Genomic DNA, 17,487 nt, shown 5'->3' with positions numbered 1-17,487 from the left:
AAGGGAAGAGGGTTTGAACTGCCTTCATGGCTGATGATGGTCTAGAACCTTGGGGTGCCTGTATATGAGCATGGAGGCTGCTCTGATGTGCTGTAATTACAGTGCATTGGAGCAGACAATTAATCGAGTCTCCTGGAGCATGGTAATTACCACACTCCAGCTTCCTCCCACATCTCATGTATCAGTGTCCCTGAACTTCAAAATGGCAGCAGGGGTGCTTGAACTAAAGCTCATCAAACAAGCCTTAGTTCAAGCGCTCTTGCCGCCATTTTGAAGCACAAGGATGCTGATACTCAAGGCGCTGATGTGCTTTAATTTGCTCTAATTCAAGTGCTGTCTCCACTATCCCTGGAGCATGTATAAACGTGTCCTGGGTTTCTGGGCAAGTGCTCCAACCATTAGACTATAAGATAAAAGGTAGACAGCTCCTTCTCCTCCACATATATTTTAAAAGAAAAAAAAGTTAGCCAAACAAGGGCCAGCTTGGCATATATATATCAAACTCAGGGCTTTAAGTAGGCACATCAGTGCAGCCTCATTCTGGAAAAATGGCAGGATTTCAGGTAAAAATCCTTTGACACTTCCTACTGGCTGGCCCCCATCCCCTCACTCCCTTTCCTGGCCCCACTGCTCATAATTCTGACAGTTCTGAACTTCTCTGAATCCTTGAACAACTCTCCCTTTTTAAAGTATAGGCACCAAACTTAGGAGTGTGAAATGGCTATTGCATTTTAAGTTCAAAACCTGACTTATTTTGCAAAATCTTTCCCATGTAGACAATTCCTTAGCATTGAAACTTACTGCATGCTGTGTTTGAACAAACAGAGCTCTACTCTCCTGGTAAAGCTCTCAGTTAAAAATATCTCTCATCAATATAATGACAGCATTCTATTAATATAGTGCGTGAGTGCATATGTCTGTGTGTACGTGCATTCATGTATGTGTGTGCATGCATGTAGGTAATAATAGGAAATTAAGCAAAGCTAAAAAAAATCAACACCAAAACCCCTCCCCCAAACAAAGATTATACCCCTGACGGGAGATGTGCCAGAGACTCCATGAAATCTTTTAAGGGCTTTTCTATTGCTAATGATTTTATGTGGAAAGTACGCAGATACTATGGTGATGAGTGAGTGGTAGTACAAACACCTAAGGTAAAATAAGTTGATAATTGATTATGGAAGGTCCCTTGCTATTTCTCATACACTTCTTTCAAGACAAATTTTATGGAATTGGGAGAGAAGAAAACAATGTTTATTCAGTAGCCAAGGTGACTGTGTGTTGTGTTACAGTAGATACAATACTACACTGGTACATACATATACTGCTACAGAAGCCTTTAGTAACAGGAAAGGAAAGGCTCAGGACACTGATGGTTGAGTAGTTGTCTGAGATGCCAAGACAGCAGTCCATCTGAGAGGGCAGTTTGCTTTCTCTGTCATGTAAGAAGCTCCTCACTGTACAGATCTCTTTGCTCAAGCACGATACTATACCTATACTATACCTCTGTCTACTGGCTACTCAGGACAGTTTTTTCTAAGTTTTCCCTACTCAAAAACGTATAGGTATTACAGGCCTCCAAGAGAGAGACATAAATACATTCAGGGAAAACTGCTAGTTGAAAAACAGACAATCCTGCCCTCCCCTGTCTGGGGCAGCAGGGAGGTTGTGAAAGGACCTTGCTCTATATCTTTTCCATTCAGCAACGCTTTTGCCCTTCTGCAGTGGTGGAAATGATTAGAGGCAAGGCTAGCAGATCCAGTAAGTACAACTATTGACAAGCTAATACACCATATGGTGGGAGCCACTCAGACACAACAATTTTCCAGTGGCTGTAGTCAGTGGCGACATGTATGGGTTGCACAGGGGTGAGAGTACCAGGGTAACCCCCCCTCCCCCCCATTGCCCCATTGGTGAAATCTGTTGTGGGGGAACCACCTACCCCAGTCAGTGAGATTGGCCACGGGGGGATCCCCCCCCAGTCATTGACTGGTGGCTCATGTGTCCCCCTGACTAAGGTGGCACCAGTTGCCCATGGCTGTAATTGCAGTTATGAAGTGTCTATGCAGGGGTTACATACAAAGGCTGTCTATTTATGTGGGTTACTGGGTTTTCACCCTAAGATAAATGTCTGAGATGGGAGTGTCTTCTTCACCAGAAAGATTTAAACTATGGCTAATAGGGGTGTGCGAAGTGGGCAGTATTCAATTCGGATTTGGCCTGATTCGGGGGACAGTGATTCAATTTGCTGATTCAGATCACTGTCCTGATAAGATTCTGATTCAGAGAATCAGCAACTTGGCCATAGACACAGCTTTATATGGGTTTTTTTTCTACATACCTCAAGGTACTAGGTGCAGCTCATGAATGTTGAGATGCTGGGGTGGATGGAGCATCCCACGGGAATTCTGGGTGGTCCCCTATGTGCTTGGCAGCAGACCTGGTCCACTTCTGGGTCCGCCAGCAAGCATGTGGGGGACCCCCCCGTACCCTCTGGCTCAGCAATTAGCCACAGGGGGACCCTGGGTGCCCCCTGCCAGACCCAGAAGGCATCAGTCACCAAGTCGGTGGGTTTGGAGGTCCCCCGCGTGCTCTGCGGCAGACCCAGCAGCACTTCTGGTCCACTTCTGGGTCCACCATCAAGTGTACGAGGTTCAAACCCCGGTGCTCCTGTGGGATGCTCCATCCGCCCCACCATCTCAGGATTCACAAGCTGTGCCTGGTACCTCGAGGTATGTAGAAAAACCATATAAAGTTGTATCTATGGACGAATCATCGAACCTCTCCGAATTGATTCAGAGGCTTCCAATTCGATTCGGAGAGATTAATGGGTCTCCTGATTCAGAGATTTGGCCACTGAATCAATCTGAATCTCCTCCGAATCGAATCAGCGACCAAAGCTTCGCACAGCCCTAATGGCTAACACTTGAATTTTGATCCTATTTGTAAAAGGTACAATAAACTCTTATCCTGAGATGGCAGAGTATATGGTACTCTTATTGAGATTACAACAGCTACACTATAACTAGGTGGGCACAACAGCAGAAACTCTATCTCTAATGTAGCCACATCTCAAAAGATACTGAAAGTTTCTCCAAATTTATTTTCTGTGCAATTCAAACCGGCTAAGTGCATGGCTCACTGATGCTGCTGCTCCGGCATTTATTAAGATCTATGAATTACAGGAACTTTTGTGTTCACTGTAGTATGAGTATTCATCAGTGTCCTCAGGCTGCTGCATGATGTGATGACCACCATAGTCCTTTCCAGTGGATCAGAGACAGACCCATTTACCATCCATACTTGTGTCAAGCAGGGCTGTGTCATCACCCCAACCCTTTTCTCCATCTATCTTGCTGTGATTTTGATTCCCATCTGTGACTGCCTTCCTTTTGCAATGGGGTTGAGTATTGAATGGATACCCCTCCCCCCGCACAGCAGACACCATCCTCGTATTGAGGGATAGCCGAAGAAAACGATTCTCTTAAAACTAGCATCACTTTTCTTACCAGCATGTTTATATTTACTTCTAGCTCTTATTGCAAGCAGTGGCAAACCTGAGGTCATAAAATGAGTCACAACAAAGGGTTTGGGAGACAGACAGTTTTTATCCATGGGATCAATGAAAACAAGGGAGAACTGGGAAAACCTCATGAATCTCTCCCGGTAATTAAAAGGTTCATCTCTCAATGGGACTGTCACAAACAAACAGGACTGAAATAGAGAGAGGAGCCCTGGATTTGAGCCACTAGAATTTTCCCTAAAATTTCACAATATGGCTTCATCATCCCCAGATTTTATACAACATGTTTAAACTGAGAAGTTTTTAAACATCAAAATGATGCATATGTTGAGAGGGGTTTAAATGGCATGTACAAGGCATCCTAGTTTGCCTATTCCTTGTTTGCATCTTCTGGAGCCCAGTTCTTCTTATAAGTATATCAAAATCATTGCATCTTACTGCCTTTCATAGCTGTTTTGGTTTTTTTATATCCCTCTGCCTGTTTTATGGGTTATGCAATATACATTCTTAAACAAAAAAAAAACTGACTAAAAGTGCCCCTTTATCCTCATTGTCTCTGCTATGCTGCAGATTGTACATCCACCCTATCTAAAAACAATGAAAATTATTAATTGTATTGTTTTTTAGTACAATTGTGTATGGAAGGGTCATTTTATGCCTTGATTCCTTTGAACTTGCACATGTTAAAGGAGAATAAATGTACATTTACAAAATGGCAAAACACAGCCACCAGCATATCCTAGGCTCCAGTCAGTCCTATTCAACCTCTCTCTTTTTTTTTCCTCTTCAGTGAGCTTTACATAAAGCTAACCCAAACCCACATGGATTTCTATAATATCCAAAAAGAATGACAATGAGTGATGTGATGTAGGTGGAAACTGCCTGAAGAAACCTAAATTGTAACAGGAAAAAAAATTGACATTTTAGATTTTAAATGTTACACAGTTTTTATAAAGCTTCAGTCAATTTATTTTATTTATTCTAATGAAGAGCATTACAACTGCTTTACTGCACTGAAGCAAGCATCGATCACACCATTAATCACACCTTGTGAATAGTCACAAATCAAGTTCTAACAGCAAGCACTGAATCAGGAGCAATGAAGCATAAACTCCTTCACAATTTATGATCTCTCCAATTGCATCTTTTCAACCATTAAATTGCAAGATACCATAAATTTTTATCTTCTTCACTTCAGTCACATTATTGATTCTGCCTTGTGAAATATAGAATAGCTGTAAATCTAGGCTATTGAATTAAATTTAAAGTCTTGACTTCAGAAAAGAAACCCAACACACTGCCATGGCTGTTAATTTACACTGAGGAACAAATGATAGAAACATTAAAATTTAAATGGACAACAGGGAGTTCAAAGAGCCATAGTTCTGTCAATCTCAGTCCTTGTCAACCTTGAGGGTTTTCTTTTAGCCCAATTTGAGAATGCAAAAATAATAATTTTTTAAAAAGAGACTCCAGGTGGATACTGAACAGACAATTTGTGCAGACAAGTAAATAATGAACAGATTCCTAAATAGATCTGTTCAATCTGGAATAGATAAATATTACGCTTAGATTCAGCTCTGATAAACTCCACCAAGTACAGTGCAATTGTGCCTGCTTATACCAAAGCTAAATTTATTTAAAATATAGGTAGGACAGGGAGGCTACCAACAGTTCATTTCAGTAGCTCGTGGAGAGAAGAAGAGAAATCGCACCCTAGTATCTGTTCTATCTAATGCTTGGAACAGAACTTTTGGATTCCACAGGGAGTTGTATGCAGCCCTCAAGGGCCAGAGGGAAAGTCACTAACTTTGTTATACAGTCTTTGAGGATGGTTGAAAGATGAGCGCAGAAAGAAATGGAAGTTCTAGGGGAATGTGAAAAGATAGAAAACATTTCAGGTCTATTTTGTTATACTAGGAAACTATATAGGGCCCAAGCCCAATCTCATGGCAGTTTGACACAGAGGAGAGTTGACTAACTTCCATAGAGGACATCGTGATTTACCAACCTAAGCTAAGATTCAAACATACCAAATCTATTGTAAACATCCTCACCCATTACCATTCAGACAGCTATGATTGCTACGTGCTGGTATCATGACCTGGCTGTGTTTAAGACAGGCATTATTCATAACACAGATTACAAGAGTAGGGTGCCTAGACCATGCTTCATGAACTTGAATACACCCATCAGGAAAGGCTCTATAAAATGAAATCCACAAATCAATATCAGTGGGAAAAACACACACTTTGAGAATAGGAAAGGAAGAATTTGTCCAAAGAGGAGACTACATGCAGGGGAAAAGGACAGTAATTTCAGTCAAGGAATGGTCAGAAAACCAATGGCTCTAGCTCCATCTCTGCACACATGTTGAGGAGAAGCCTAGACATACTGAATTGCCTTTTGGACCCAATCTGGCCAATACTTAATCAATAAGTCACCTTTAGATGAAATAACTAATGAACTACAGGTGTGAGGAGAGATTCCTTGGCTAAGAAATTGTAGACCTTGTGACGGTGAGTTACTGTGCCCATCCCTGGGCAGTCTTTAGACCAACACATACCTACCTACTACATGATTAAAACTCCCCTGATCTTCTCATTAAGTTCTTTCTTTTCACAAGAATGTTCATCATCCAAGTATCGCTACTGGTATAAATGGTTCACTAAACCTATAGACTACAATTGCACCCAGTCTTGTACATAAGGTATTCTTTCACTGCACTCTTTTCCTATCAATCTCTCTACTCGTGCATACACATATAAGGGCTAGGAATAACAAAGTTGTCCTACAATTAGAAAATTCATAGAAATGTGTTATTTTCCAACTATTTGGGTTGGTCTAATAAAAGATATCAAATTCACCCAAGGAACCTTGTCTGCCTATGTCCTTAGACCAACACGGCTACAACCTACACACCTGAGCATCACTTTAACACTAACAAAATTTTTCCTAGTTTCATCTGTTGACTGTGCACAAAATAGCATTTGTTCCCCGTATTACACCCTTATGGACATGGTATCCCAAACCACATACAGATATGAGATTATCAGACTAAGGAAAGGCGGATAAAGTTAGTATTTAAACAGAAGACAACCCAGGTTAAACCTAGGATCTTCTGAAAGTAATACTGCTGATTTAATAGTCCTCCTAAGATGCTACTAACCCAATGCTCCAGCTTGGTGCAGCAGCATGTTGCATTGCTGACATGCCTATTTTCACAATGGAAGTTAGTTCTTTCTATTTGTGGTCATTATGGTCCAAACAGTAAGTTGAATAACTGTGCATTCCCCATTTTAACACTCCCTCAGTGCCAATTGGAGGAATTATCTTTAATTTCCCATCTCAAATAATGCCTGTATTGTGGTGTTCATGCAGAAAGGCTGCTGCTCTCATCCTCAGGAATAGCTGCATTTCAGGTCTGACTGAAAGCTCACTAGGATCCTTCCACATGGAAGTGGCAAATGAATTATATATAATATTAATACAAATTTTTAGAGGGGTAGTCTCAAATTGCCTGCGATGTCATTCATCACTCAATGATGTCCAATAAACACAGTGTACATTTGTAAATTCTGTTTCATAATAGTAACACATCTCATTGGTACTGCATTTCTAGTGATTACAGAACAGCTTTGGTGATTAATGTCACTTGAACTTCAACATTCTGCCTTGCAAGCCTCCCAGAATCATACAATAATATCCATACCCATGCTGCTTCTCTTATTACTTTATTATGCTAGATCATACCTGGAGAGGGACATCTGGTTCTATTTCTGTGTCTGGAATTTTTTACGCCCATGGAATACATTTCTTTGTTTTAGGGTCAATGAAATAATCAAAAAATTGTCCTTTGGGAAGGAAATGTTATTGTTCTCATTTCTCTGATCCACCACTTACTAAATTCTATGGGATAACCAATTCCAGGTAAGAAAAAACTCAAGAAATATGGCTAGTCTCTATTATCATTTATACGGTACACAACACTAGAGATAGGCAGGCAGTCTTGAACAGTTCATGGGCTGCATGTCACTGAGAATGTATGTTTTACATGTATGCTAAGGTCTACCTCAAACTTAACTGAACCAACTTTCATCTAAAAATTGGTCTAAAATTCATGATAGGACTTCATATTTTGCATCTACTGTACTTCACAACAAGTGCTTTCACAATATTTCATCATTTCCAGTTTCAAACAAAACCCAGAATGCACTAAGTTACATGAGAATCACAACAAGTACATAGGTGGAAAGTGGATGGCATATTCAGATATCCTTCTCTGAATTCAGACACTCACCTGATCTTGGAGGAGAGTGCTCCAACAAAGGCTCAGATGTTGGCAAATGCAAACTATATTTCAGAGCTCACAAGGGGAGTCAGAAGGAGTGTTCTCTGGTATTAGAAGACAAACCAGTAATAAGCACAAAGTCTTTAGTAAAGGAAAACAGAAGAAAAAGGTTTTATTAAAGTCCTCACCAATTTTTTATGGTTATTAATATGACAACAATAGTAATTTCCAGTTCTATAGCAGCTTTAATAAAGGTAGAAGAGAGATTTACCAAACATTAAGTCTTACAGCACCGTGACGAAAACTAGAAAATTATTTAAAAATTATAAATAAAATTAGATTAATATTTCTCTTCCAAAGAAAAGTACATCTGCCTATTGATGCATGGGTGTAAATAAATGTAATTTTATTATACATGTGAGAAATCTTCCTGAAACAAAACCCTGGAACAAACATAACAGAACTTTTGCAGTGTTCAAAAGCCCAACTCCAATTTAACTGTTGCAGTTTGACCCTATCTCTAGTCTATTATTAACAAAGCTTTGTTTTTAACTTCTACCCTTTCTTTTTCACACTGGAGCCATTTGATCTAGAAACTTAAATAAAATATATATCCTCAGTGACTTACTCTGAAACTCACTAAAGAGTATAACACCTGCACTTTCACACAAAAAAGTCTGTGAAATAGGGTGTTTTTTTTTTAATTTATGGGGGTTTTGGTCTAATTATCCATATGTCCTGGAAGCCCTCTCTACCGTAATTCTTACTGTTTGACGTGGTCATTACTGATTGAAGTAGAACTGACCACCTGCAGGCTTCCTTGCTTCTGAACGGTGCCAGCAAGTCACTTATAACTCCAGCAGGTTTTTTTTTCATTCAGTGAGAATTTAATAATTCTCTTAATTTTTTTTACCTTGAGAACTCCCTTCCCCTCACCAGAAAGAGTGGTTGCTCAACATGAAGAATAAATTGTTGCCCATATAAAAGATGGCAGCAAGTGAATTGTGCTTCTGAGGCACAAAGAATCATCTGACAAATTGCCTCATGAAATCACAAAAATCACTGGGTTCTTTTCCTTGCCATTCTTACATTAAAAGGCAGTACACGCATACTGTTCTCATGAATTCTAGAGAAGAACAGCAGGCTTCAATTTGGAAAAGGAATATTGCAGTTTTGTAAATATTCAGAATCTCCAAACATCCCAATATTTAGTTAAAAGGATATTTGACAATCATTTCTTAAAGATGTATGATTTACAGCTTGGCTCGAGAAATGGAGGTAGGACAGGGAAGGAAAAGGACACACTGCTTTGGACAGCACAGATGCCTGTCTGTAACACCACTGTCCAAGGAAACATGATCTGCTAGCTAGGGTGAGATCAGGCCTTCTAGCAGTCACAGCTCCTGTCAGTAGGAGAGGCAGAACACAGTGCTTTCCCCACATTATTCCACTGATCCTCCTGAAGTATCCTACCTTGCACTGACAAGATAAAAGTCCCATCCTGTAAACATGGCTAGGGCTGTTTGTTTCCTTTGCTCCAAGCTGTCCCAGTTAATAGTAGGGTTTGACCCTGAATATTTACTTGGATTTAGGTCTATTTGCAAAACACTCAAACAGTGTGCAGAAAGATTTTTATGATGTACTATGAAATGGTCTCAGATAAAGCAACAAAACATTTTAGTAAAATTACTTGGAGAAACTGAAATATTTGGCAGAGGAGTTTTTGAATTTTAGGAGGGCCAATTTACTCTATAACAAAACTGAAACAAATTAAAAAACTGGTATCTGAAAAGAAATAGGGATATTTCATGGAGAGAAAAAACCCTTTACAGAGAGACATGCATATGAACAAAGACACTGTATTGCTCTGAAACAACAACATCCTAATCACTTGTTATACTTCTTGCTTACAAAGGATTATATTTTCCAGCCCTGTTGGGTTTTCTGAGGTGAATACTGATTCTTAAAACAGTCGCTTACACAAAAGGAAAAGAATTCACCAAAGAATTCACTCTCCAGGCACTGACAAGCGATAATAGATGAATGTTAGTGGGCACAGGAATCCAAGGACATGGGCCCATTGTGTACCGCTTGACTCCTTGTATAAATAAACTATACATCAGCTAAGATATTGGTTTATTTGAGATAAATGAAACTTTATGAAAAGTCAGTGCTGAAAAGAGTAGTTCCTAGTGGAGTTAGTGCAGGTCCTGTAGTAGTCAAGAGGGATAAAGCCATAAATAGTCCAGAGGGATTCAGCCTTACTCATAGCTGAATTTACCAGGGAATGCATGATCCCCATCATGCATTCATAATGTGGATATCTGACTTGAACTTGAGTTCACACCAAGTTACATCATTTAGGGTTGCTCTCATAAACGCTGCATAAAAAGAAGGATTAGTAATACATTTCCATCTTATTTCTTACGCTACAACTCCTTTCTTTGCCCTGGAGGGCAAAACGTGTTCTTTTTATCATTTATTACATGTTTCCCTTTGTGCTCAGGCAAGTGGACAAACTTGCATTAAATTGATGTTGGGGAGACAGACCTTTGGCCAAAAGTAGATCTGGTTAATTTGGGGTAACAATAGCAAACCAGTCAGAGGCTGAGTGAATTGACAAAAGTGGATATGAATAAAAATGAGCGCTCTGGAAGCAGATGGAAGGAAACATGGTACTTACTTATATATACTATGGTAACTCACTATTGGCTGCCATTTCACTCTGTAGCAGTTGAAGAGGGTGTGGGGATGGGAGTGTGAGAAAGAGTGTACCCCTAGTTTATATGAAATAAAAATAAATGATGAATCTAGCCAATATTAGTATTCCTAAACCTGGCAAGGCAATGAGAGTGTTTATCTAGCTAATAGTGTGGGTAGTGTCATCAGTACTCTAGGACTGTTTGCTAGCCTGGGCATTGTAACTGGGTGGCAACTACTATTTAAAGATGTTTTCAGACTAGGATGAAATTTAAAAAAAAAAAAAAAACTTGCTAGAAAATGTCACAGATAAAATCAGGCTGTCCTTATCAGGATGTTCTATCACACCAAATTGGAGATGTTCTTTTAAATAAATCAGATATGATGGGAAGTAGCAGAGTGGGTTCTGTTATTGCTACCTGAACCAAACTGTTTTCAGGAATGGGAATGACAGTTTTGAAGTTGCACTGGAATTGCTCAAGACAGTATGGAACACACTTATCAAACAGAACGGTAAGATTTGTTTTTTCAGACTGCACTTTGTGTCAGTCCAAGAATCACATATCTAGACATATAGAATAAGTAACAATGGAGAGAATAATGTCAGATACTGAGAATTTATACTGCTGTCATGATTAATCCTTATTGCTGGAAACTCTGCTTCTACATCTGATGGTAGAATTTAACTAAGAGTATTAATTTAGCTTTCCCACTCATTTAATTTGTTTCACTTAATATAGTATTATTGGATGATGGCATAATGCTGCTACTGCTTTCCCAATGGAATATGCAGAGGCACAGCACCTTGCAGGATGAGGCATGCAATGCGCTTACCACACACAAGCAATTTTATCAACATCTCCCATGGAATGGTCCAGATGGATTCTGCTTGGGACTGTGGCTACTCCCTGAGCAGTAGCCACTAACTCACCACAAACCAAAGCATGTAGATATCAACAGGATACAATGCAATTTTCACATCCTATCAGCTGCAAAAACTAGTCTGAAATTCAAATAAAAAAGCAGCTGCCTGACTGTGCTGGCTCACTTTCAACACTCCAGTCTCCCTGACTTTGCCAAAAAAATGTTCCAAGCCTCACACTGAGAATGACAGAAAATATGACTCCTGTGGCCCATAAAAAGAAGCCGAGAATATGTAAAGCTGGCAGACAATGTCATCTATCGGTAACAACTGTACAAGTTGACAAAGCTTCTCCATTGTCTCTGCTCCAAAGGTTTAACTTTGTGACTGGCAATATTTGCAACTGCATGTTTGCACTGCAGTGCTCTCATTTATTTTTTGAAGAATTCAGTGGGCCATATTCAGAACTGGCACAAACGGGTGCAACCTAACTGATGTGAATGGAATTGTACACACATGTTCTCAGTATCAATTTGACCCAAAGTTCCTATTTCATTTTAACTTATTAACAGAAATTCCTTTCTCAAATCAGCTTGCAGTAGAAATCACATGGTGACATAAATAATTCTCTGTTAACTCCACAATGAGGCTGTGAACCATACCTAACTATGGGCCATAACTGTCCGTCTAACAAATATTAGAAAAAGCTGTAAATAATACATGGCCAAGGTCCATATTTAAATAAAGGGATAGTGAGGGATGGCAAAATGGTTATAAAGTAACTACAGGAGAGAAAAATTTAGCCCTGAGTAACTCCTACTAAAGTTGGTCCTATAAAAGTTATTGCTTCTACCCCAAGAGTTTTGTCTGCCTATGCTTTTAGACCAACACAGCTAAAACCAATATCCCTGAAACATGGAAGATATTGTAATTAGCCATTTTGAAATGAAAGCTTCACAGCTGAACAGGACAGAAGCAAAATTCAACACCCTGATTGTAATTGGACATCATTAGATAACAAGACTGCTTCAACCTATTGTCTGTGCCTACTTTGCATACTCACAGAGCAACCTTTTTTAAAATGAACTGTTATACTCAAGGGAACCCTACCATCTTTTACCTCTCCTCTGCAAGTTTCATTTCTACTTGGTAGAACTTTTACTATCTTTGAATTCTCCTATGTCTGAGGAAGGGTGTTTGAGCCCAAAAGCTTGCAAAGAAAATTGTTTTTTTGCTAACATTTAGTTGGTCTAATAAAAGATGCGCTTCTACCCCAAGAGTTGTCTGATGATGCACAAACATTTTTGAACAGTGTATGCAAAAATGTTTTACAGAAGTAATACAAAACAGCAAATGGGAAATGTGAAGATTACAAAATAACTCTGTTAAAAATCCATTGTGATGAAAAAATTCTAACCTATGCTATTCATAGTGTATATATACCTATATTTGTGTGTGTGTGTGTGTGTGTGTGCGCGCGCGCGTGCATGCATGCTTTAGTCCTTGGTTCGCGGAAGGAGGAAGAGGGAGTCATACTGAGTAGGACTGTGCACAGGGATTATGCTTACTCCCTCAGATCCACATCAATCTGCAAAGTAGATTTGGTAATGGCAAAAGATAAAGGAAGAGCAGTCTGATAAATGGAAAAGATGGGTCACCTCACCACCATATGCCAAGGGCAGCATTGGAGATTTTGTGCATCTCTCAGAGGCAAAATCTCTTCAGTGTTCCTTCCTAAGGCACTGCAGCTACATACAATCTAGCCCTATTAAACTGAAGCATGTGGGACCAGACTGATCTCAGGTACATTGTCAGAAACAAGCGTTTTAGTTACATTGTCAGATAACCATCAGTTATACTTGTGTAAATCTGGTAAAAGCTATACAAAATCCTTCTGCCTTCATTCCGTTTTTTAAAAATTGCCATCCTTTTTTAATAGGCTAATCTGCTAATCATACTCTCAGACTCCATCCTAGGTATTGTGCATTCACATAGAGGATACCATCTCTGGATACTGTGGTTGGAGTTGCTGCCTAAAGATGACTGATTTCAAATACTAATCACATGAATGGTGTTAATAAAATATGTTCATTACTTGCTAGATTTAGACCCTAAATACAAAATCATTTTAAGAACTCACTTTCACAGTTCCATGTTTGTATGTAACCAAAGCTTAAGTCATGCCCAAATACTTTGCTGTTTCAAATACACTTAATGTTATAAGATTTTTTTCATGAAACACTACTGTGGTCACTTGAACACCAAGGATGTCCTGTACCACAGATATTAAAAGAACTGCAGAAGTTTTGATGATTTTTCCATTTTTCATGTAGCCATGGAAATTGAGGTTAAGACAACAAGCTACATTTCATTATGGAACTAAAACAGTTTTCAAAATGAAAAGATGCCAATTTTTAAACTATATTTTGTGCACAGAATATATTAAAACTTATAGCTTGTTTTATACAGTGCTTCTAAAAAAAATCTAGTAAATATGCCGTCAGTAGTTTAATCCTTATGGATTAGTTCTTTTTGCATGAATATTATAAATCATGATTTAAGGATTTGTGCATTGTAGTAAATTACATACTTCTAAGTATGGGGGCAAATCCCATTTGCACTACTCATGTGAGAAGACCAATATCCATAGGGATTACAAGGTTCACAGTACTTTAGAAGTTCACAAGCCTATCCTACCGCATTTTAGGTCTCTCTGTCAAAGTTTATCCTGTGGACCTTGTAAGCTCTGAGTTTATCATTATACATGTGCATTATTATATTGCTTCTACAAGATCCACAGGATTGCTTACACTAGATCCATAGGATCATGCTTAAAATTAAGTATGAGTGAATTTTGCAGGACTGAGGTCAAGTCTACACTACAGATGAAAATTACTTGAGTAAGTTCTATGGCTTCTTTACAAATAATTAAAATATTACTAAATGTATTTGATCATTGAAGTCTAAGTACAGCTGCAATATCAAAAGTTATCAGGATCAACTAATGCAAAATCAGCATTCACTGAATGAAAAATAATACGGGGAAGTTTTATCAGCCTTTAAAAAGAGAACAAAACACACTAGAATTTTCACGCCAATTTAACTGGTTGGCAGAGTTGTTGCCACCCAGAAAATGAGGTAGCTATTTGGAATTAATCATAAATTAAACTCACTGAATTATATAGCTTAACAATTCTACATCATATCAAACACTAAACAAAATGAGACATTGTTTAAAAGGTGAAAACATCAAAAAGCTACTTCTTGCTGTCTCAGGGCAAGTGGAACACCAAACACTCTAGCATATCTTAAGACCCCCCGCCCCCTGCCCCACCTCTCCTTCCTCACCAACTGACTAGTAAGCAGATGCCAGTGCAAAAGGTGTTCACGCTACGCTGTACTGAAAGGTGTCATCATGGCTGCTGCTATGTGATCTCCCACAACAGAAAAAAGAGGTAATAAATTCCCAAGGGAAGCATTGGAAACCCCAACACTTGGGACTTTAAAAATTAGACTGGACAAAGAACTAGGAATGTCTGGGAGGGAACTATCCTGCATTGGCAGAGAGAAGGGCTGGGTGATTACAAATGGCCCTGTTCCATTTTTAGACTTCAATAATCATACTTGTCCTCAAGCACAATTCCTCCAGGAGCTTCTCAGGGACGGTGGATCTGTACACATCCCCTACTGCGGGCTCTGGCTTAAAAGCCACAATAGAGCCCTTACAATCTAACAACAAGAGCTATTCTAGCAGCTGGTTAGGAAAATTTAAAGGAAGTTTCTACTATTGTGTGAAATTAGGGCAAAAATCTCCTTTCAGGTCTGCACAAAGTGTATCAATTTCAACAGTTTGCTCTCCTGCTGTTGTATCCATCATAAAGAAAGATAGTGTCTCTGTCGTGAATAAAGGTGATATTCTAATCAATTAAGATTATACAGAAAATACAGAACAATTCAGCTTTCTGCCCCACCCTCTTCCCAGGTTGAACTCTGACCCTTCCACTTTTGCTCTGCATTTCACTTTTGTTAAAGTGACAGGCACATTTCAGAAAACACCAAACATATATTCAGAAAGCCCACAATACTCAGTTTGAGAGTCATTGTAGAGGAAGAGATTTTGGCGCTCGCTGTCTAATTATTTCATCATAATAAAAAACACATTTGCTCACATGTGTACATTTACATTAATTTCCCTCCAATAATTAAACTAAGTACATAAGTGGATTCTCATACAAAGCCTTGTCCACTGTATATTTGGTGATATTGATTTAAAGGAAGGGGTTTTGTGATACAAAAATATATTGAAAACATTCCACAGAAGCAGATTATTAGTTAGTTTGATTCACACAAACCTCATTGTTATCCATAAGTGTGTTTAATGATTCGATCCACATAGGGTCAATATCCCCAACAAGCACAATCCATTTGGGGCCATCACATGCTATGACAGAAAGTTCTCTCATAGTAGATGAAAACAAGCCTTTCAATTGAAATCAGAAAGTAAATTCCCATTAGGTTCAGACATTAAATTTGGCTAATGTGATTTGAGCATATTCTTGGGAATATCATCTGTCCACTCCCTTGTTGCTGGATGAAGAAACCCAAAAAATAAAATACAGAAAAATACAGGTGTTTTGAGGATGAATTACCCCTCATATTATTTCATCCAAGACTAAAGTACTTGAAGTGGCAGTCTTCCCCTCCCCTTCCTGCTATGTCTCTCTAAGTCTTTTAAGGTCACCCAAGTTGTTCTAGGCCTTAATCCTTAGATTTCATGTGGATTGGGACAGAAGAAAAATACTCAGTTCAAAGGTCCCATGGAGCTACTTTCCTGAAGCTGTTCTATGGAATGCATTTGACAGAATCAGAGATCCTATAAATCAGACTCTAGATATTCTTGGTAGATCTCATTAAGGCTTGATCTTAGGCTTTTGGTATGGCCTTAGTCCATTTATGATTACTTTGTCCATTTCTTGTGGCATTAAAGCAGGCATTTGATACAATTTTATTTAAGTTATGGTTGATTTTAACAGATAAATAAATCAAATTTTCAGACTTAAATAAAAGCTGATATAGAAGTGAAATCTATTTTTATTATAAACCTTGCATACCATAAGTATGTTAGTGAAAAAGAAAGTGCTTCTGTTTGGCTTCAACTGGACAGCTAAGAAGTAACAGGGCAAGAAACGTGATGGAATATACAGTGAGAAATATGATGCAAAGAAAGAACAAACAAATTGAAAAATTATATCTAAAAAGAATGGCTCAAAATGAATTGGAAAATGAGCTAATTTCAATGTAGTCACATTTATATTACACATTACAGAATCAGATATGCATAACACACCAGTTGATTTCATTTACCTTACCATGACTCTGCTGTCAGACTGATCTCATAATGTTAATGCATTTTAAAAAGTTAACTTGGTACACATAATGTATCACCAAAATATTTCTACTGCCTTTTAAAACATGCAATTAGCAAGAAATATGGGTGGTTTTGGAAGGTATTTGAAAGGAAAGTTTACTTTACCTGACTTTTCCCTGTTCCAGCATTCCCTACCTGAAAGACAGAATAGCTACTGGCTGTGAGACGCACTAACTGCGACCTATGAATGAGCATCGAGATTAGCGATAACTTGAAACTCTGACACATTTTATGGATATCACTAGATAATTAGGAGACGGTAAGAAAAATGCACATTCAGGAATTCAATGGTTGTTTTTATCTCTTTCAGAGGTTTTTCTTAAATGTTTACTCCATTGGAGGGTGCAAAAATGTGTGGGTAGAAAAGGAATATCTCCCCCATTAGTTTTTATCTAACCTGGTAAGACACTCTAGAGAAAAGATGAAGAAGAAGAGTTGTACATTCTCAAACTGTGGAAAAGTTTGGATTTGTTTAAATGTGCAGGGTAGGGATGGCATTTACACTAAAGCTTAAGGCATTTCTGACTTTGAGAGTCAGTTCACAATGTGCACACAATAGCACAAAGCGGCAATTGTGCAGCCCTGCCTATATTCTTTCCCTGCACTTTGCAGAAACATGTATTTCATACTCCATTCTTTATTTACCAGTGGCAAACAAAAAGGAATCCTAGTATCATTCTAAA

The 17,487-nt window shown here is 38.6% G+C and overlaps 1 pseudogene; it reads right to left on the bottom strand.

Moving 5' to 3' along the window:
• The window catches only part of LOC102577168 (dynein beta chain, ciliary-like), a 264,557-nt pseudogene that overhangs the window by 171,872 nt on the left and 75,198 nt on the right, over positions 1–17,487 (bottom strand).

Source organism: Alligator mississippiensis, chromosome 4 (assembly GCF_030867095.1).
Source record: "Alligator mississippiensis isolate rAllMis1 chromosome 4, rAllMis1, whole genome shotgun sequence".
NCBI classification, from domain to species: domain Eukaryota; kingdom Metazoa; phylum Chordata; order Crocodylia; family Alligatoridae; genus Alligator; species Alligator mississippiensis.
The sequence above is the reverse complement of the archived record's forward strand: the minus strand, read 5'-3'. Positions and strand labels throughout refer to the sequence as shown.